This window comes from Pogoniulus pusillus, chromosome 22 (assembly GCF_015220805.1).
Source record: "Pogoniulus pusillus isolate bPogPus1 chromosome 22, bPogPus1.pri, whole genome shotgun sequence".
NCBI lineage: Eukaryota > Metazoa > Chordata > Aves > Piciformes > Lybiidae > Pogoniulus > Pogoniulus pusillus.
This window is the reverse complement of record NC_087285.1, coordinates 5667707-5688428: the sequence shown is the minus strand read 5'-3', so window position 1 is coordinate 5688428 and position 20722 is coordinate 5667707. Positions and strand designations below refer to the sequence as shown.

Below are 20722 nucleotides of genomic sequence, written 5' to 3'. Positions count from 1 at the left end.
GGCTAAATAAATATAAATAAATAGAGCAAGGACTCAACCAACTCTTCTAAACTTTGAAACTGCTCTGTATATGTTTGCTGTATGAAAGTTCAGGAATCTTACTGGACCCAGAAAACACACTAAATCCCCTGAAGCTCTTCCAACCACAAGAGTTACTCAAGTTTTCCTTTCTTTAAATAATTAATTAAATATATGCTTTTCAATTGTCCTTTTAATTAATAACTGGGTCCCTCTCTCTGCTCTGGCTTGATGGGCACTCAGCTGGTGGAGCAGCTGATGGATGAAGAGGCTTGAGACAGCTGCTGCTGGGGAGGTCATCAGGGATATGAGTAGTGAGAAGAAATTACTTCCTTGCTAAAAGGGGAGCTGCAGGGGTGGGAGGCTACAAGTGGTCTCAGGGACTTGTATGGGATCTGAACTTCTTTGTAGAAGGTGTTGAGAGAAAAGAAGGCCGCTGTGACTTTAAGGCTGGAGTAGGTTGTTGGAGAATTATAGTATACTGTGCTGGGATGCATGGGGAGCGGAGCAGTTTCTGGAGCTGAAGGAGTTAAGGTGAGTCCTGGGGGATTTTATACACAAATCCAATGCTACAGAAAAGCAGGGACTGGCGTTGGAGCTGGAAAGGAGCTTCCTTTGGGGGTCATGGGTAGAGCAGATAATGCTGTGCTTATTAATTTCTGCCTTGGTGTGGAGGCAGGAGCACTGTGCTGAGGCCTCCTTCATGGCTGTATCTTGTATGTTCCTTGTCTAATGGAGGGTTTTACCAGACTCATGCAAATCCTGGCAAAGACCTCATTGTACTGAGTAGGGAGCCAGCTGATCCTGCTCCTGATGCATATATGAGCTGAAATTTCTAGACTTGTTTGATGTGTGCTGATTTGCTGAGGTGTGGTAGGTTGAAGCTTTGGAGATGGCTCATGGACAGTTGAATTGATGCAGAATGGTTCCATCTTACATGTTAAAAGACCTTTTATTGTAGCTGCATAACTGTCTGACCCTGACCTTTTGCCATGTGTATGCCAAGAGAGTCTTAGAGCTGGATGAGCGCTGAGATAAGTGATTGCTAGAAGAGCTAATGCAGTAAGGATGGAGACTCTTAGTTGTAAATATTTTGGGTAGAGAATAAATAGTTCAGACTTGTCTGGTGTAAAAATGTTTTATTGCTGTTAGTAAGACTCTTACTACACCTTTGGAGGAAATAAATGTTATAGCTAAGTGGTAGGTGTTCCAGGTGACACAATACTCATCAAAGAGGGGATTTTAAGTTCTGGAACATGAGTTCAGGCAGTTGGTATGTAGCACTTAAGTGACTTTTGTGTGCCTTACTCAGATTAACTTTTGATGTGGCTGTTTAAGGAGGGTGCAACTTGCTCCAAAGTCAATATGTAAGTCAGAGAGGTAATTCAGAGCAGACCCCAGGGGCCTTCTCCATTTGGCCTGAGCAATGTCATCTCCATCCCATTTGGGACTTGCTCTAAATTAGGTGTTAGAAATGTTGTATTTATAATGTGTAATTTGTGGGGTTTAATATGATTTAAAAGCTGGGCTGTAACTTCCACTGGAATCTGGGGTTGAAAAGTCCCTTGAGCACTTCAGCAGTTAACTTTGAAGTGAATGTGTGTCGTGAAGAAGTACCAAACTGCGTCACTGTAATTCCCAGGTCACTGATTTCTCCTGGTTCGACCCAAGTAGCACAGAGTGTGTTTTGCAGAATTTTCTCCAGCTTGTTTGTTCACTAGTTTATTTTGGATTTGAGCCCAAGAAAACTCCCAAGGAATGTGAACTTGGGTTTTCTAGCTCTTTTAACTGAATTTCTGTTCTTTTTAGGGCAGGTAAAATAAAGCCATTAATCACATACCTTAAGACACATTGGCACATGTTATTTTTTGGCATGTGTTATTTTTAATGTGCACATCTTCCTATGCAGTTATGTTGAGTGTTATGTGTACTTAAAGACCCTCATAAAATCAGTGGAGGAGGGAGTTGGTTTATGCCAGTAGGACACAGTAAGGCAAAAATACTTCAGAGTGAAAGTCCGAGTGGACTCCAGATGTAGCACAACGTCCTTATTTCACTGAAGAACCAGTGGTGATTAACTCAAATTGCAGTTTGTTCCCTGTTCCCCAGAGCTGTTGTATTAAGTGGTTCAGTAGGTGTTTTCCCCTTCCTAAGAATCACTTGTTTTCCACAGTCTTTGTCACAACTGGCAAATGGGTACTTAGACTGGACGTTAGGAAGAAGTTCTGTACTATGAAGATGGTAAGATACTGGAATAGATTGGCAAGAGAGGTGGAGAAGGCTCTGTTCCTGGAGGCATTCAAGGTCAGGCTTGATGGAGCTGTGAGCACCCTGGTCTAGTAGGGGATGTCTCTGCTGACTGCAGGAGGGTTGGACTAAATGGCCTTTAGGGATGCCTTCCAAGTCAGTGTGTTTTATGATTTGATGACTTCAGTGCTGAAAGCTGCAGCTATTGGATTATCCCCTCATGCTGGCATAGTGTTAGCTGGGCTTGAGCAGGACTTGTACCTTCAACTGCTTAATTCTGTAGAAAGAGTTGCTTCAGGTGCAACACTCTTAACAAAAAAAAACCCATGTTTATAAAGCACCATTACACATGCCCATATATTTGTTTAGTGTCCATGGTGGTGTTAGGTCAGTGTTGGACTTGATGACCTTAGAAGTGTTTTCCAGCTGGAACAATTCTACAATTTACCTCCTCTTTCTTTGCATCTCACTCCTTCTTTTCAAGTGCTCATGTGAATGGACTAAGGACAGCAAAGGTCTTATGTTTAGAGACATGTATAGACAGACATTTGAAAGTCAGGTGAGGTTTTCATCTCTTGCTTCCACTTACCTCTTCCCCAAAACCCTGTAACAGGTAGTCCATCCCTGGAGGGATTTCAAAGCTGTGGAGATGTGATGCTGAGTGGCCTGGTTTAGTGGTGACCTGACAGTGCTGGGTTAATGGTTAAACAATTTTAAAGGTATTTTCCAACCTCAATAATTGTGTGAATATTCTTTTCTTTTTCTCTTTCTCATAGTAACAGTAATAGAGAAAAAAAAAAACTCCCAATCATCCTGGCCCCATGTAACCTTTCTGGACACATTCCCCACTGCTGCAGGAAATACAAACCTGTGAGGCACTGAAAAGCAGCAGAGAGTCTGGTTATTTCCAGTGAGCAGTGGTGCTTCTCAGCCAGCCCTAACAAGGGTCTGGACCACAGCACATGGGATGTCATTGCTATTTTGTCAATGGAAAACTTAGAATGCTGACTTAATTTCCTTAATTTCAGTACTTCCTAGGAAGTACTGAAAAATAACTGCATTTTTTTGGAAAGAAAAGCAGTTTAGGTTAAATCTTGAAGGAGAAAATGTTTACATCTAATTCTGTTGCATCACTTTGGAAAGTCTGAAGTAGAGAATTTAGGCATTTTCCCAATGATGAAAGCTTAGAGGCAGTCTTCGATTCTCTGTTTGGTTTTGTGTATGTGTTTTCGTTCTTTGGACTTTGTTTGGGTTGGGTTTTTGGGTGGCTTGTTGGGGTTTTTGTCTCTGTGTGATTGAGGTTTGTCTGGTTTGGGTTTTTTGATGGTTTTGGCGTTGTGGTTCTTTTTTTTCCTAATAAAGTTTTGGACTAGATGGCCTTTATGTGTCACTTTCAACCCAAAGACTTCTGTGATTGGTCGCCACATTTTTGTGGTTGATTCTCTGAAATGCCTAACAGTGAAATATTAATTAAAGGAATTATTAAATCTGTATATTGGGACCCTGCGTCTGAATTCTGTAGTGTTTTGGTGGTAAGTCAGTGAACTGACAGAGAGTTTTACGGGTATTGCATGATGGAAGAAGCCATGAAAGGATCTGACAGTTGGATCCTCATGAATTTTGTAGATTCTTCTGGTCAAGGACACACCTGATTAAAAGAGGAAAGATGGTTGTAATCAAGGTCTCAAAGACTAACAGAAAGACATTCAAATGTCTCCTGCTTTCTTTGCAGGGTTTAGGTTAAAGCTCTTCACAGTGGTAGAAGTCTCAAAGTAGACTATCTCTTTCCAAATTTGGGAGATACTTGAGAGTACCCTGGGAACACTGCACTCCATAGGATGGCTTCCACCACACATCTCATGTTTGATCAGTCTGCTCTCCTTTTCCTAAAACAGAATGGATGTCTCCATTTTTGTCAGAGGTGGTATTAAGAGAACACAATCCAATAACTCAGCTTCTGGTGATATAAACTGCTTAGGGGGTTGTGCACAGGTTTGGGGTTAGGAAGACAGAAAAGTAGTAATTTTCTGCTGTTTGGCTTCCTATAATTTCACCATATGCAAAGAAAAGGAATATTTGAATGACAGGAAAACAATGGCATTGTTTTGTGCACATGTAGTTTATTTCATGGTTTATTCTGTGCACTTTTGAATCCTGGTAAGCATTCATACAAGACAGTGAATCATTTTAAGGAATGTCTTGATTTAGGAAGGTTTTATGCTGATGTTCACCTATGGCAGAAGAAAAATTTCACAGTGAGTGATTATCTCAGGTTTTGTATGTTTATGTACATCTAAGCTGTGGAATTGAAAAGCCTTCAGAAGATCTGACACGCTCACTTTAAAGTACAGTTTTTATCCATCTTGACTTCTGGGAATAGCTTCAGACCATGTAAATAATTATTGACACCTCTGAATCACAAAGATAAATAACCCAGAACTGAATATTTTAAGTCAGTCTTATGATTTTTTGATGCAGTTTGTAAATTTTGGAGAGTGGATGGGGGAAGCTGAGTCAGGATATTTTTATTTCTGATGCTCTTAGTATTGGCAGACAGAGATAACGTTGTTTTTTTTTATCCTGGACAGTAGCATTTGTCACAGACAGGAGTTGAGATCTAGACTCTCTGCCTGTGTCAGGCTGGGCTGCCCACAGGTGTCAGTTCCAAGAGCCCCTCTCCCCATGCTGGGGCAGGTCTGAATGCAGTGGATTTTGCTACCACCAAAGGTTGGGAGCTGCAAGTAAGAAATTCCTCATTTAACATCTTGAGGGTTGCCCATGCACTGGGTGCTTGCTGAGATCTTGACAATGACATCCATGTAGATCCTCACAGATTGTTTTGGACACATTTGGAATGTGTCCAAAGAAGAGCAATGAAGCTCAGGAAGGGTCTGGAGAAACAGGTTTTGTGAAGAGCAGCTGAGGGAACTGGAGTTGTTCAGCTTGGAGAAAAGGCTGAAGGGAGACCTTCTGTGTCTCTACAATTTCCTGAAAGTAGATTTGAACCAGGTGGACTGTTCTCCCAGGTAGCGAGTGACAGGGCTAGAAGAAACAGCCTCAAGTTGCACCAGAGAAAATTTAGGTTGGACATGAAGAACAGCTTCTTCCACAAAAGGATTGCCAGGGCCTGGAAGAGGCTGCCTAGGGCAATGGTGGAGTCCCAGTCCCTAGATGGCTTTCAAAGCTGAGTTGAATATGGTTTAGCAGTGACCTAGCAGTACTGGGTTGGACTTGATTATTTTAAAGGTCTTTTCCAACCAAAACAATTCTATGTTAAAAAAATAAACAAACAAACCACCACCCATCTGGACCATGCTGTATGTTAGTCTTTTGGGGAAAGTACATCTTGTTTGGCAAGTGTGTCTAGAGGCTTTACTTGCAGGCATAAGGACTGCTTTCTCTGTCTGAGTTGGATGATGAGGAAAGAAGGTAGCACTGTTCTCCTTTGCACTGGGGAGAAAACTCATTCCAGGCAAAAGGAACCTTGTCTGGCACTGTATTGTTTTGTATTTCAGGTTTTTCCCATAGTTCTTATTTTTTCAGAGTTCCTCTTAGCCCTTAGGTAACTCTTCTTGTATGTTCAACTCTGCTACCTTGTTTTCCGCATGCTAATGAAATCTGGGCTGTTTGTTGCAGTTCCCTAATCAAACTTTAAAACATCTGTGTGTTTAATGAGTGGCACTGGCAGTCTTAACTATTCAGTATGGCTGGATGATGAAAACATTTAATTTTCTTGGTAAGATGCGTGCAAGTCAAAGCTTTGCTTAAGAATGATGCAATTAAATCCAAGCAGTCCACAGTTTTCCTAGACAACAAAACACTTGTGTTTAGTTTTAGAATGTACATCTTCAACCAAGACAACTGAGGCAACAAAAACTAATCACAGCTGAGGAATTGCCTTTAAAATTCATGATCAGCCTCATATCTAGAGAATTTCACTGTGGCAAATGGCGAGAAGATGCAGATTTAATTCAAGTGGTGGGTTGGCTACTTGTGACCATCTTCCCATTTACTATTGTGCCATTTCAGACCCCCAAGCCCTGCTATCCCCTAATTTTACCTGTTTCTGTGGTAGCCTGAACCATCCTATGATTCTACATGTTATCATGATTTAATCTCATTAGGATATAATCCTAATAGTGTTGGGGCTGTTCAATCTGGAGAAGAGGAAGCTCCAACGTGACCTTCTTGTGGCCTTCCAGTATCTGAAGGGGGCCTACAGGGGAGCTGGGGAGGGACTTTTTAGGGTACCAGGGAGTGACAGGACTAGGTGGTCTGGGGCAAAGATGGAGGTAGGTATGTTCAGACTGGACATGAGGAGGAAGTTGTTCAGCAGTGGTGAGAGCCTGGAATGGGTTGCCCAGTTTGGTGGTTGAGGCCCCATCCCTGGAGATGTTTAGGACCAGGCTGGATGAGGCTGTGGGCAGCCTGATCTGGGGTGGGGTGTCCCTGTCCATGTCAGGGGGGTTGGAACTGGATGATCCTCGTGGTCCCTTCCAACCCTGACTGCTTCTGTGATTTAATGCTTTAACATTAGCATAGCATCATAGAATGCATTGGGTTGGAAGGTACTTTTAAAGGTTACCTTGTCCAATTCCCCCACAGTCAGCAGGGACATCCCCAACTAGATCAGGGTGTTGCCAAGGATTGGGCCTCCACCACTTCCCTGGACAACCTGTTCCAGTGTTCCACCACACTCATGGAGTAATCAGTTGTTTGTCTTACCTGGGCAGTTAAACTGATCAGCCTCTGTGGAACACTTATTTGAAATGCCTCCTTTCTCTAGTTATTTTTGCTGTGCCTATTTAAGGACTCAATAGGCTTCTCAGGACAGTGGTTGAATCCTCATCTCTGGAGGTGTTTCAAAAAGGCAGAGATGTGGTGCTGAGGAGACATGGTTTAGCACCAGCCTTGGCAGAGTTAGAAAAGGGTTGGACTGGATGGTTCTGAGGTCTTTTCAACCAAAACAATTCCAGGATTCTATGATTCTAGAACTTGTGTGCTTTTATTGTTTTCTCCTGTTTACTGACACATAATTTATGAACTTGAGGTGCTCCAAAGAGCCCAGACCTTGTGTCTCTGCAGTGGATGGCTGGCATCAGGTGCCTGACCTGGGCTGTTGTCCCATTCTGGCCAGGAAAACCCAAGCTGTGAGAGATGAGATAATCTAACAGAAATCTCACAAAGGTAGAATGGAGAAAAGAAGAAAAAGAGGCAGCTTAGGAAGGTGGAAAGCAGCAGTATGGATGATTTTTTTGGCTTGGATTTTCTATCTTCTGAGATATGCTTCAGGCTTCAAAATTCATAACCCAGCATTTTAAAATGCAATCTCTTTGGGCAACAGAAGTAGATGGAGGGGGTTTCTCTGCTCCTACCACCAGCCTGATTTACAGTCACAGTGGTGGGAGCTGGAAGGTCCTCAAAAGACCAGATCAACTGGGTAGGAGGTGAATTTCCTTTTAGAGCCTGACTTGTAGCACTGAGGGATGTATTCAAAGGTACAGATTGTGACAATGCTCTGAACTGGAATTTGTGTCTTTTTGAAAATGTCCTCCTAAATTTCAGTGCAATCTCTTTGCTCCTGGTAGATCATGAGACACTTTAGAGTCTCCTTTTGTGTTCTACCCCCAAGTAAACAAGGGGGAGAAACACCTTTAATTTCTGAAGATTAGTGTGAAATGAGGCTACAGGATACTCTAGGTTTAGAGCCAGGATCTCTCAATGGTGGAAGTGAAGGAATTTAATGAATAGGGGGAGGGACTTTTTAGGATATCAGGTAGTGACAGGACCAGGGGGGACGGAGCAAAGCTGGAGGTGCGGAGATTCAGATTGGATGTGAGGAGGAAGTTCTTCACCACAGAAGTGGTGAGAGCCTGGAATGGGTTGCCCAGGGAGGTGGTTGAGGCCCCATCCCTGGAGGTGTTTAAGGCCAGGCTGGATGAGGCTGTAGCCAGCCTGATCTAGGGTAGGGTGTCCCTGCCCATGGCAGGGGGGTTGGAACTAGATGATCCTTGTGGTCCCTTCCAACTCTGACTGATTCTAATAGCTTCTCATAATCGGTGGTGATGGACATGAGAGAACCAAGAAGGACAATGTGACATCCAGGTCTCCTCCAATCTGTAGCATCTCTGACCCACCTCCTCCTTAGAGGCTGAACTGCCTCTAAGTTCATTTATGGATGATGATGCATATTGAGGACAAATACTAGCTGGCAAAAAATGTAGTATATATGAGTTTATTCCATCTAAATTTGAGCTTGTTTGTTGTTTATTCCCTCTAATGAGGAGATTATTCTGTCTAAATTGTTAAATATGCATTTAAACACTATTGAAATAAAATTGCTATATTTAGCTAATTTTCCTCTGTTAAGATGAAACACCAGAGAAACTTTAAAGAATGTTATGAAAACATACCAAAGAGGTTTCAGCCCCCAGACAGGCAAAGTTCCAAGGCAAAGAAGGTAAAACAGATTCAAAGCAATTATTAATAAACAACAAATATGTAGTTTTGCCAGATAGTAAATATAGATTATATTATTTGGCATGGATTTTTCCCTATCAAGTAAAATGCATTGCTGCTATCATATGGTTGGACTTAATGATCTTAAGTGCCTTTTCCAACCTAAATAACTCTATGATTCTAAGTAAAACTATGAAAACTCCAGAGTTTAAAAGAAGAGAGATTAATTTCCGAGGAGAAACTCAGTGTATTTGTATTAAGACTTGCAGAATTGAAAGAAAAAAAAAACAAAAGCAAGACAAGCCAAACACATGACAAACCCAAACACAGAGAAAAACAAACCCCAGGTGTCCTCTGAAGTATTTGTCCCCAGAGAAATCTGAATTTCCTCACACCCATAATCTGCTGCCCTCCTCAAAAGTACCTGAGCAATAAGACTGATACCACAGTCATGTAGAGATGTTTGAGGCTGAGGGCTCTGAGGCTGTTTAGCCTGCAGAAGAGGAGCCTGAGAGAGGATCTTCTCAATGCTCAGTAAGAGCGAAAGGGTGGGGGGAAGAGGATGGGGCCAGACTCTTGTTAGTGACAACAGTGGCATGGGGCACAAACCGGATTCCAGAGGTTCCATCTGAACATGATGAGAAACTCATTTGCTGTGGGGATGCTGGAGCCCTGGAGCAGGCTGGCCTGGAGGTTGTGGCATCTACTTCTCTGGAGAGGTCCCAAACTCACTTGGCCATTGTGATCCTGAGCAAGCTTCTGTGGGTGACCCTGCTTTCACGGTGGAGTGTATTAGATGATCTGCAGAGGTCCCTTCTGAACTCACCATGCTGGAAGCATGGGATTCTTGGATTACTCCCTTGCAGTTACTGTATAGTGCAGATAAAGGAATTCAGTGCACTGGAAGATACCTGGTCAGCATAGCACCAGACCTACACTTCATTTTCAGGCATGATATCATTGCTTTCACAGTTGACAGAGTTCAGCACTGCTGTCAACAGGACTTAATTCCAAGTCTAAAGGACTTTCTTAAGTATAAAAGATAGAAGATTGTTGCAGAATGTCAATGGACTTTAAATCAAGGAAGCTGTATTTGCAAGAAAATCTATCCTAACGACTAGCATCAAGTAACATATGGCCTTGGAGTTGTCAATAAAAGACATCCAAGCTCCCTTTTGGGAATATTCTGAGAAGCTGGTAATTGTTGATGAGAAGAAGTGGTATATCTTTTGATTAACATGATTAAATGGACAATTTCTGATAAAGTATCCACCAACTAGCAATAGGACAGGAGAAAATGGCCTCAAGTTGCAATAGGAGAAGTTTAGATTGGATATTAGCAAAAATGTATTTACTGAAGGAGTGGTCAGGCATTGGAATAGGCTGCCCAGGGAGGTGGTGAAGTCACCATCCCTGAAAGTATTCAAAAACCAGATAGACATGGCACCCTGGGGCATGGTTTAGTGGACATGATAATGTTAACTATTGGACTTGATATCTTGGAAGTCTTTTCCAGTCTTAATGATTCTGTGATTTGATATGAGTCCTACAGACTGTGTCCCACCTCTGTAGTTATTTTAAGAGCAAAGATTTCTTGCAGTGACAGGGGATGGGTGCTTTGTGAATCACAGTGCTTGAACCAAGACCTCCTTCAAGTGCTGTAGTCACCAGGTGACAGTGTGCTTATTTCCCCCTTTTCTGCCTCTGTTCCTCCTCCCCCTCTTGAAGTGTCTTGTTTTTTTTGTTATAACACAAATGAAAAACTCATTTCCAAGACCTTGAAATAATTTTATGAAATGAATCTTTGATCACATCTGGCTGGAAAACAAAGCCCCAAGTCAGACTGTGTTTCTGTAGTTCTCTTTGGAGCAATTTTAGCTGTCTCTAAAATGACGTTGTAAAGCCCCCTCAAAGTGCTGGATGGTTCAAATACCATTTACACCTGGTGAAAGAGAAGAGCTTGTGAAAGGCTTTAGCAATTTTATCTGATCCTTCTGCTGCTGAATTATGTGCCCTTGATCTACAAACATTTACTGCAGACCTTCACTAAAATTATGAGATGCAGCTTGGATTTTCTCCAGAGACTTCACTCATGAGGAATACTTGAATTTTTGTGCAAATAGCTCTCTGTTTTCACTTCTATCTTCCTATAAGTTTACTCCTTAGCTGCAGTTTTGCCTTTGTTCCAGATCATGCCAGATGCTAACACCATAATTTTCCAAGGTTTAGGAAGGCAGAAGGCAGCTTGGGTCTCCCTTCCCAGTCTCACCATTTGGATACAAAATTAAGCAGAGCTAAAATGGAAAGTTATTTCTGAAAACACAGCAGAAGGAAGCTGCTCCCAGTTCCCTCCAGCCATGGAAGCGCCAGTTTCAGCAGTCAAATTAATCCATGTTTAATCCAGTCTTCCCAAAGCTAAGTATTTCTTTAGATGCTTAAAGAGAAAAATATGTCATTTTCTCTAATTCTTTTTGTCAGGGGATTATATCATCTGGAGATGAAACCCTTTGTATGTCAGAGGGGCTCAATCACCTATTGCTGAAGCATTTCACATCCTTCATCTGTGGCCACCTTTGCTTCCTTGAGTCAATGCCCAGCTGGAAGAAGCTGCTTTGACAGGTCTGAAATAAACTGGAATCAGGATGGCACACATAAAGCTCTATAAATTATTCTGTTTTTGCAATGCTGGGTTTTGCCTAAGTATTAAGGACATTGGCTGTTCATAATGTTGTGAGTTGTTATTAATTTCTCTAGCAAAGGTAGCTCACCTCTGGAGAATCATAGAATCATTAAGGAGGTTTAGTTTGGATATTAGGAAAAGTGAATTTTCCTGCAAGAGTGGTCAGGCATTGCAACAGGCTGCCCAGAGAGTTGGAGTCACCATCCCTGGAGGTGTTCAAGAAACCTGTACACTTGGCACTTTGGGAGATAATTTAATGGCCACTGTTGTGTTGAGCTGATGGTTGGACTTGATTACCTTAAAGATCTTTTCCAACTGGAACAATTCTATGATTTTGTACTGCACTTTTCCCCATAGTGCTGGACAAGTGAAAACAAACCCTGTATTTACCACAACCAGCTGAACCACCCATGTGTTCATGGCATTAATACGTTTTTGACCTCAACTTGCAGTCTGGATGTTGTTACTCAGGGGCATGTCAGTGCAGTGACATTTAGATTTGACTTGCTTTGGTCAGTGTTTGCTCTTTATTGATCAAGCCTGCTGCACTGTGGATAGGTTTGTCTCCTAAGCTATGTATCGTATTATTACTAATGATAAGCGAGCATCCGTTGGTGCTATTACTGATATACATCTTTAGCCCATTAAAATGCAAATTTTAAGGTGTGCAGCAGATAGAAATCTCTGCACCTTAAAGCACTGAAAAGGCTGGCTAATTATGACTCCAACTATTTTTCAGATAAGTGAGCAGTAAGTCATTATAAAATTCGTAATGTGAATCCTTTTATTTCCTTCGTCCCCTGACTATTGAGCTGCAGCTAATCTCATAAGGCAGTCTCCTGTTCCCAGAATTAGTGCCTGAGAGTTTATTCATTACTCTACATGTGAAAGCAAATACAGTTATGAAAACCGACCTGTAGTTCCCAGAATTAGTGCCCAAGAGTTTATTCATTACTCTACATGTGAAAGCAAATACAGTTATGAAAACCAACCCATAGTTCCCAGAATTAGTGCCCAATAATTTATTCATTATTCTACATGTGGAAGCAAATACAGCTATGAAAACCAACCTATAGATCCCAGAATTAGTGCCCAAGAGTTTACTCATTGCTTTACATGCAAAAGCAAACCAACCCATAGTGCTCATTGTTTGTCTAAAGCTACATGAATGGAATGTGTGCAGCTTGGAGAAATGTAATTTTTATCAACAAGACCAGAGATCAAGGGTTTTCTTATCATGTAGCTATCAGATGCTGCTTCTGCTTGCAGAAATTATTTTGGGTTGTTCTGTTTCTTCTGTCTTCTATCTCAAGGCTTGCCAAGAATTTAGAGATTTATGCCATTAAATGTGACATTGAGACAGACCATTTCCAGCAGAGACCTGCTCTCAGAGACCTGAACCTCCTGGGTCTTGCCTAAAACCACCCTGTCCAATCAACCGGACCATGGCACTAAGTGCCTCAATCCAGGCTTTTCTTGAACACCTCCAGAGACAGCGACTCCACCGCTTCCCTGAGCAGCCCATTCCAATGCAAATCATTCTCTCTGACAACAACTTCCTCCTAACATCCAGCCTAGACCTCCCCTGGCATAACTTGACACTGTGTCCCCTTGTTCTGTTGCTGGTTGCCTGGGAGAAGAGACCAACCCCACCTGGCTACAGCCTCCCTTCAGGTAGTTGTAGACAGTGATGAGGTCACCCCTGAGCCTCCTCTGCTGCAGGCTGCACACCCCCAGCTCCCTCAGCCTCTCCTCACAGGGCTGTGCTCCAGACTTCTCACCAGCTTTGTCGCCCTCCTCTGGACACGTTCCAGCACCTCAACAACTTTCTTGAATTGAGGAGCCCAGAACTGGACACAGTACTTGAGGTGTGGCCTGAGCAGTGTTGAGTACAGGAAAAATAACCTCCGTTGTCCTGCTGGCCACATTGTTCTTCATCCAGACCAGGATGCCATCGGCTCTCCTGGCCACCTGAGCACACTGATGGCTCATGTTCAGCTATTCTCTACCAGTATCCCCAGGTCCTTTTCTTCCTGGCTGCTCTCCAGCCACTCTGTCCCCAGCCTGTAGCGCTGCTTGGGGTTGTTGTGGCCAAAGTGTAGAACCCTGCACTTGGCCTTGTTAAATCTCATCCCACTGGCCTCTGCCCACCCATCCAGTCTGTCAAGGTCCCTCTGCAGGGCTCTCCTACCTTCCAACACATCCACACCTGCTCCTGGCTTGGTGTCATCTGCAAACTTACTGATGTTGGACTCAATCCCCTGGTCCAGATCATCAATAAAGATGCTACTGAAAAGAGCCTGAGCCCTTCTTCTTGACACACATCCTTCAGGCATTTATGAACATTGATAGGATCCTCTCTTAGTCTTCTCTTTCCCAAACTAAGCAGCCAGAGGTTTCAAGGCCTTTGCTCATAAAAGAGATGTTGCAGTATTACAGCAGCATCTGCAAACACATCAGCACCGGGATGTGTTTGTATCGTAATTCAGGCTGAAATTTCCCAGCTCGTTTGTGCCATGGCATTTCTGTAGGCTGGAGCCAGAAAGTCAATTTTTTGTCTTTTTTTCCTTGCCCATGTGAGTACTCAGCAGGCAAAGCCTACTATAGATTTCATTTCATCTGAATTTACTTTTCTCCTGAAGTGTCCCTTGATCTGGTTGGGCTGATATTTTTAGTGGCTGCCGTTTGAACACTGATGGCTCCATTGTGTTGCAGTCTACAGCATGAATGCAGTTGCTGTGATTAAACAAAGATACAGGCCAAAAAAAAAAAATCCCATCTTCTGCCTTGCAACTTACCTTCTGATTTAATATGACATTTATGATCACCATTTTTCTCTTTTTTTCCCAGGTTTCAACTTTTTGGCCAAGAGATTAACTGTATATATGTTAAGCCAGAAATAAGCCCCTGGCAATATGGCAGAGCAGCTTTGTAATAAAGCAGGTCTCAATATTTGTTCCAAACCTAAGAGGAAACTTTTCTTTGAGTTAAAGTTTAGTTAACTTTCTCCATGTCGATTTTTTTCTTTTACTTTGTTTGAAGAGTCCACCTCCAGCTGGCTTTTGAGACACAACCAAGATCTTTGAAAGATCAGCAGGTACATTAAAGGAAGAACAGAGAGCAGTTCCAATGCAGCAGGTTAAATAGGAAAGTCTGTGTCAGGAGCTTTAATTACAGAAATGACACTGTATGGGCTACCCTGATGTACTTTGTGTTACTTGTATGCAGAGCCAGAGAAAGGAAAACCAGATAACCTCAGGGTAGGGAACCAGCAGGGAGAGATTTATAAACGGCTCTTCTTGTTCCAGCTCCCACTGAATTTGAAGAGCAGAAGGAAGTAGCCTTGAACCTCTCTTTCAAGGGGAGATTGGGTACCACCTATCATCAGTGGGGGTTTGGGATGCTCTCTTGCAAAAATATTGTCTCTGTTGCTGGAATATGGTGGGAGCTGGAAAACAGCAGGTGAATGCTCCTCGAACGCAGAATCATAGAATCAAGCAGGTTGGAAGAGACCTCCAAAATCATCCAGTCCAACCTAGCACCCAGCCCTAGCCAATCAACCAGACCATGGCACTAAGTGCCTCAGCCAGGTTTTGCTTCAGCACCTCCAGGGACAGCAACTCCACCACCTCCTTGGGCAGCCTACTTCAATGCCAATCACTCTCTCTGTCAAGAACTTCCTCCTAGCATCCAGCCTAGGCCTTCCCCAGCACTACTTGAGACTTCTTGTGTTGCTGGTTGCCTGGGAGAAGAGACCAACCCCCACTTGGCTACAACCTCTTTTGAACTCCTGCCACAAAGGCAAATTCAGTTCCACCATCCTGGAGAAGGCCTCTCTTGCTCATTGGAGGGAAGGCTGGAGGGAGAAAGGAGAGATTGTTTGCTAAAATAAAATAATGTTCTGGTTTTGAGGCATTTTCTAAATGTAACTGGACAAGTGCAGCTCCCTCAGCTGCTGCTGCCAGAGACTTTACAAGCAGAGAACTAAACATTTTATGCAAGATCCCAAGATCCCCTCAGTATGCTTCACTGCTGGCTCACCCATGGGCTGTCTGCCCCAGCCTTCCAGGGTGCCTTATGTAATGTGGATCTTTATTTTTAATTTTTCTGTCAAATAATGGAATAGAAGTCTGGATGGGGAGAGGAAATGAATGTCTTTGCAGAATGAAAAATAGAGGCATCGGGAAAATAGCATTCAGACTCCAAATCCGTTTATGCGTGAGTGTGGCTGTTCCTCAGTTGATGCACATGAGCATCACCTAGAGCATCTGCCTCTAGGAGCACATGGGCTAGTACCAGTTCGGCATCTCTCCCTTCACTGGTTTTGGAAGCATTTGCCTTTCAGATTTGGAGTGCCTAGCTTGAATCCCACTTTCCAAGGCACAGATCCATTCTGGGGTGCAGGTGGCATTTCTCTTTGCATTAAGCTGCAGTGGATGTGAGACAGAATAATGCAGCCAACATTGGCTTTTTTCTGCCCCTAGCCACTTCGGATCAATGAGAAGATCTATGTAAACCCTCAGCCTGGAGAAAAGAAAGAAAAACAAAGGGAAAAAAGAAAACTCTTCTCCAGAGTGATTGTTTAAACCCCTCTGACAGCCCTGCAAATGGAATTTCACTTTCTTCTCAGGAAGTCCAGCCCAGATTGTTTACTCTTAGCTGTGGACTCTTCCTCACTGTTTTTTCACCTTGAGTTAATTGATTGACTGCTACATAGTAGTTAGTTAACACAGTGCCAAACCTGCATGGATGCTTCTCAAACACTTGTTGCAGTGCTGTTACTCTGATCCAAGCCCTGGTATCAACATGGGGGGACATATTTGAGTAGAAAACCCTGTAGCATCTTTTTACCTATTGGTCTGCATCAGTGTGACATCCACAGATTATTTGTGGATATTACAAATAGTAGGGCCAAATGATGACCAAGGTGACTTCTAATAAATAAAGTCTCTGTAATTTTAGTAGCTGAGATAAACCTTAGCAGCACACAAGTAACATGTTAAAATACCGATCCCCTTAGAGGAGATTGAAAGTAGAGAGTATCTACACACAACCCAGCCAACACAATGTAAAGGAGCATCTTTAAATTAAAACTAAAAGTTTAATCATGTCTTAGCAGAAAGCAATTACCCAGGCTGAAATCTGACCCAGCCATTAGGATTAATATTCCATCCTCCTTGAAGGAAATGCCTTTGTATGGTTAGATTTCATAAACAGATGGAGCCCTGGGTTTCCATCTCAAGAGAAAGAGACAAATAGTCAACAAGCAGTAGCTCTGGCAGTTGGCTTATTGCAGAGAGCTATGAAGATGTCACCCTATATATGGCTCATGTCACAATTCCCATCACCTCTCTGGCAGTTTAGAGCCTGATTGCAGCCATGGTTAACACCTCAGCTATGATGTTTGCGTGCATAATATAAAGCATCTTGTACACAGACCATATTTTTCTTTCTCTTCCTTAATTTGTTGTGCCTGCATAATAGTATATATTTTTATTCAATCTTTTACATATAAATGAGTTTTATTGAATAAATGTTGCCATTGTCCATTCTCCACACCATATTTTAGCTCTGTAACTTTAGTGAGTTTATGATTCCTCTTCGATTCCATCGCAGTAACAAGTTTGTTTATTGCTTTTTAAATCTCCTGCGCTGACACTGTGTAAAAATTAAGGACGTGGTTAAATTTTTTATGGTTCCAGTGTGTTTTTAAAAATTCCACATTTCCATAGCCTTGGCTGATCAGTGTCACAAATCAAACCTGAGACAGCATGGCTAGCTGGGGCTGAGCTGGTGGCAAGCCCCTGCAATCTACTGGCAAAGTCACTGCAGAGAGGCTCCTTCTGCAAAGGCAGTGCACCACTCAGCATCAGTGAGAAGGATTCAAACAGAATCATTAAAACTGGAAAAGACCTTCACCATCAACAAGTGGAGTCAAGCCATCAACCCAACACCACCATGGCTATTAAAACGTGTCCCAAAGTGCCATGTCCTGCTGCTACTTTGGAGATTTGCTCCAATTTTCACTTTTTCCAGTGTTTTGTTTTTCTGAGGGGGGTGTGTGTGTGCTGCACAAGCCTGTTTCTGGCCTGTTTTTATGTCCTAAGAGCTGAAGAGAGTTTTTCTTTCTCTAATGTGGGGTGAATCATAGAATTGTTTTGCTTGGAAAAGACCTCAAAAATCATCAAGTGCAGCCATCAACCAAACACCACCCATGCTCACTAAACCCTGTCCTGGAGTGCCACATCTACATGGTTTTTGAACATCTCCAGGAATGGTGACTCTATCATTTCCCTGGACAGACTGTATAAGCATTTTTATCTAGCTTTATTGTTTCTCCCTTTGCTTTCCAAGCCTGTGTAAACCCAAGCTGTGACTTGGTGCAGAGGTGTGACTGGATACATTAGAAGAGTTTCTGAGTGAGCCAACTCTTTTTTTTGCTCTTGTCTGACAGAGGATGTTTGTGTATACATGAAACACTAAGACCAAAGCAGAGTGGACCAGACCAGGCTTGTCAGCTACTATTATTGACAGAAACTAATTACACAGCCTGCCTCAGGGCTAATACATGCACAAATAATGTAACTTTAACAAGAGAAGTGTGTAAACATTAAACATAAAATGAAAAGTCATGGGTCCTGATCCTCCTCTTCCTTAAGTCAACAGGAGATTTGCCTTTCAGTGAGGTAGCATTCATCTGCTATGGTCTGTGACAACCCAGCATCAGCTTGGAAAGCTGCCAGCAGGGCAAAATAGAATCAGCAATGGGAATTACCCAGTTCTCTGGCTGGTAGAGCTCAGGATGGGACTGGTGTAAACTGAAGGAGAACAGGGATGGGCAGAGCCCCAGTGTGCTATTGGAGTTAATCCACTATCACACTGGTAGCAAGGTCAGTTCTTTTAGAAGATGAGTCTTGTGCTAGCTTTGGGTGTCCTAGCTGGAGACTAGCAGGCTTCATAGAACATTTCCAGGATCTTGTATCATCGTGTTCTAATGTAAAGTTAATCAAAATATGATTTATTGCAGATTTTCTAATGCAGAAATGGCCAGTAAATGTCATAGTGACTAAAATTGTACTTGTGTGTACGTGCAAGTAGTGAATGTGTTTGTGTCTCTGTGTAGCTCAGCCTTGTAATAGCTTTGATGTTAATTAATGAAGGGAAATCAAAGACTTGGGCAAGTGGAAGGTGTTCAATCAATTGTTTCAGTAATGTAATGAACAAGCCTTTTATCTTCATTTTTAGTCTAGTAAATGGGTGATGGTTTCACCCCTTTGGCTGCTACACTTGACATTTGGGCTACTTTTTGGCTTAATTTCACTTATGCACTCTTCTCATCCAGGCATAGAAATGTTTTTCCCCGTTGAAGGTGGTTATGGAGCCCCTCTCATACAGCATTGCCTTTGCTACAAAGCATTACAAGATGGGGTCAAGGGAGAAGGCATCAGATAAAAATGAAGCGCAGCCCCTGCATTCCCTGATAATTCAGGGCATTAAGGAAATGGAGGAATTTCCACGGGAGTGAAATGGCAACTAAATACCTGTTGAAACTAATGTCAGTTCTCCCACAGCCTCTAACAGGGGGAGTGTTTGCCCATAATTCAGTCACTGTTAAATTACCACTGCTGCTTCAGAGAAGGTTAGTGAGGTGAGTTTATTACCAGCTCAATAATAGGGAGGAATTTGGGGGAAGAGGATGAGTTTCAGGGTGAGATGAAACAGCAGAATGAGTCAGTTCCTCGGCTGGGGAGTGACTGAGCAACACGAGGGTTGGGACCTGATTCCCAGCTGCTAGAGAGTGGAAAAACAAATTAACTCCAGCAAGAAGGTGAAGGCAAGTTTCTTCCTCAGCCTCCCCAGAGCACAGGGGAAGCAGGAGCCATGCTGCTGTTTGTGTCTGCTCCCTGGGCTGAATGCTAATGTTCCCAAAGCAATCCAGGGAGGTGGTTTTTTTTTGAGTGCTAAGCTTGGTTTTGGTTTTTTATGTGCCTTAGCTTCACAAATGAGGATATTACATTATACTATATATATCCATTACGTCCTATCCACTGCACTATTTATCCTATATAAGTATAATATATAATCTGATTATAGGTTGGATTCAGGTCTGCAAAATGAAACAAAGTGCATTAAAAAGCTGATTTTTTTTTTCTCTCTTTTAAACTGTAAAATATAGATGCCAGTCTATTCCTCTTTCATATCCTTTTCCTTGCTGTGCTATCTGCATTGCTTCCAGTAGTGCTTTAAGTGCGGTGGCTAACATCTGACACATGTTTCATTCTTCCTATCATGCAGTATTTCAAGAAAAGAAAAAGAAAAAAAAAGGAAGGAGAAAAATCCCCAAACAGTAAATTCTTTGCATAATGTATGGGCTGCTTTTCTCAGAGTCAAATTCTGTGCTTGTGCTTCAGGGAACAGCTCCTGCCTGCCGCTCAGCGATACAGCCCTGCTCACAAACCCGCTCAGTGGCTCCCTGATGAAATGTTTCATGTCTATAAATGTGGGGATGTTTTATGTGGTCCACACAGCCTATGATCTCAACTGCTCCCCAGCTGCTGCTTTTGGTGTCTTTTCTAGAGATAAATGTGTGACTGAAGTCCTTGCAGACAGATCCTGCTGAGCTTTGAGGTCGCTCAGCTTGGTTAGTAGTGGCTGCAGGGTGCTCAGACCCGGCTGGGAGATCTTCCCCGGGATATCTGCTGGGAATGTAATGAGGTGGTGAGTCCAGGATGAGTGACATGCTGCTAGTCATCTGTGTTTAAGTAGGTTATCTTAGAATCCTAGAATCATTAAGAATGGAAAAGGCCTCTAAGACCATCAGGTCCAACCATTAACCCAACACCACCATGGCCATTAAACCATGTCCCGAGGTGCCATGTCTACACCGTTTTTTAACACCTTCAGGGATGGTGACTCCACCACCTTCCTGGGCAGATTGTTTCAATGCCTGACCACTCTTTCAGGAAAGAGTATTTTCCTAATATCTAATATATCTAATGAGTGTAACCACAGCTTTGCTCCCAAAGTAGGGATGCAGTGAGAGTACAAGGGTGTGCATGAAGCTCCAATCAAGGATATTTGGCTTACAGGATCCCATGAATATCTGCTCTGGCTGCAAAGGAGAATGGCACTGAAATCAGTTGCATAGAGCCTACAGCTGCTAGGAAGGTACTTATTTGCAGCATATATGAAACCATATTTTGGAGCTGGCAAATGATGTTAAGTCAAATACTCCCGGGGTCAGGCCTAATTAAGATGTCGGTATTGGATTTAAAACTAATTATGCAAGGAAAGTGAGCTCTACTTCGTTACGTGCAG

At 42.7% G+C, this 20722-nt stretch overlaps 1 long non-coding RNA gene across 3 annotated transcripts in view; it reads left to right on the top strand.

Annotated features, from left to right (window-relative positions):
• The first annotated feature begins 387 nt into the window (after positions 1–387).
• The window catches only part of LOC135185505 (uncharacterized), a 67630-nt gene continuing 47295 nt past the window's right edge, over positions 388–20722 (top strand). For 2 of the 3 annotated variants that reach the window (XR_010306519.1, XR_010306517.1), the window contains exon 1: positions 388–552. This is a non-coding gene — a long non-coding RNA (uncharacterized LOC135185505). Of the gene's footprint in view, positions 553–15888; positions 17095–20722 lie in introns of those variants that run through there. The other variant, XR_010306518.1, reaches the window with a different exon arrangement.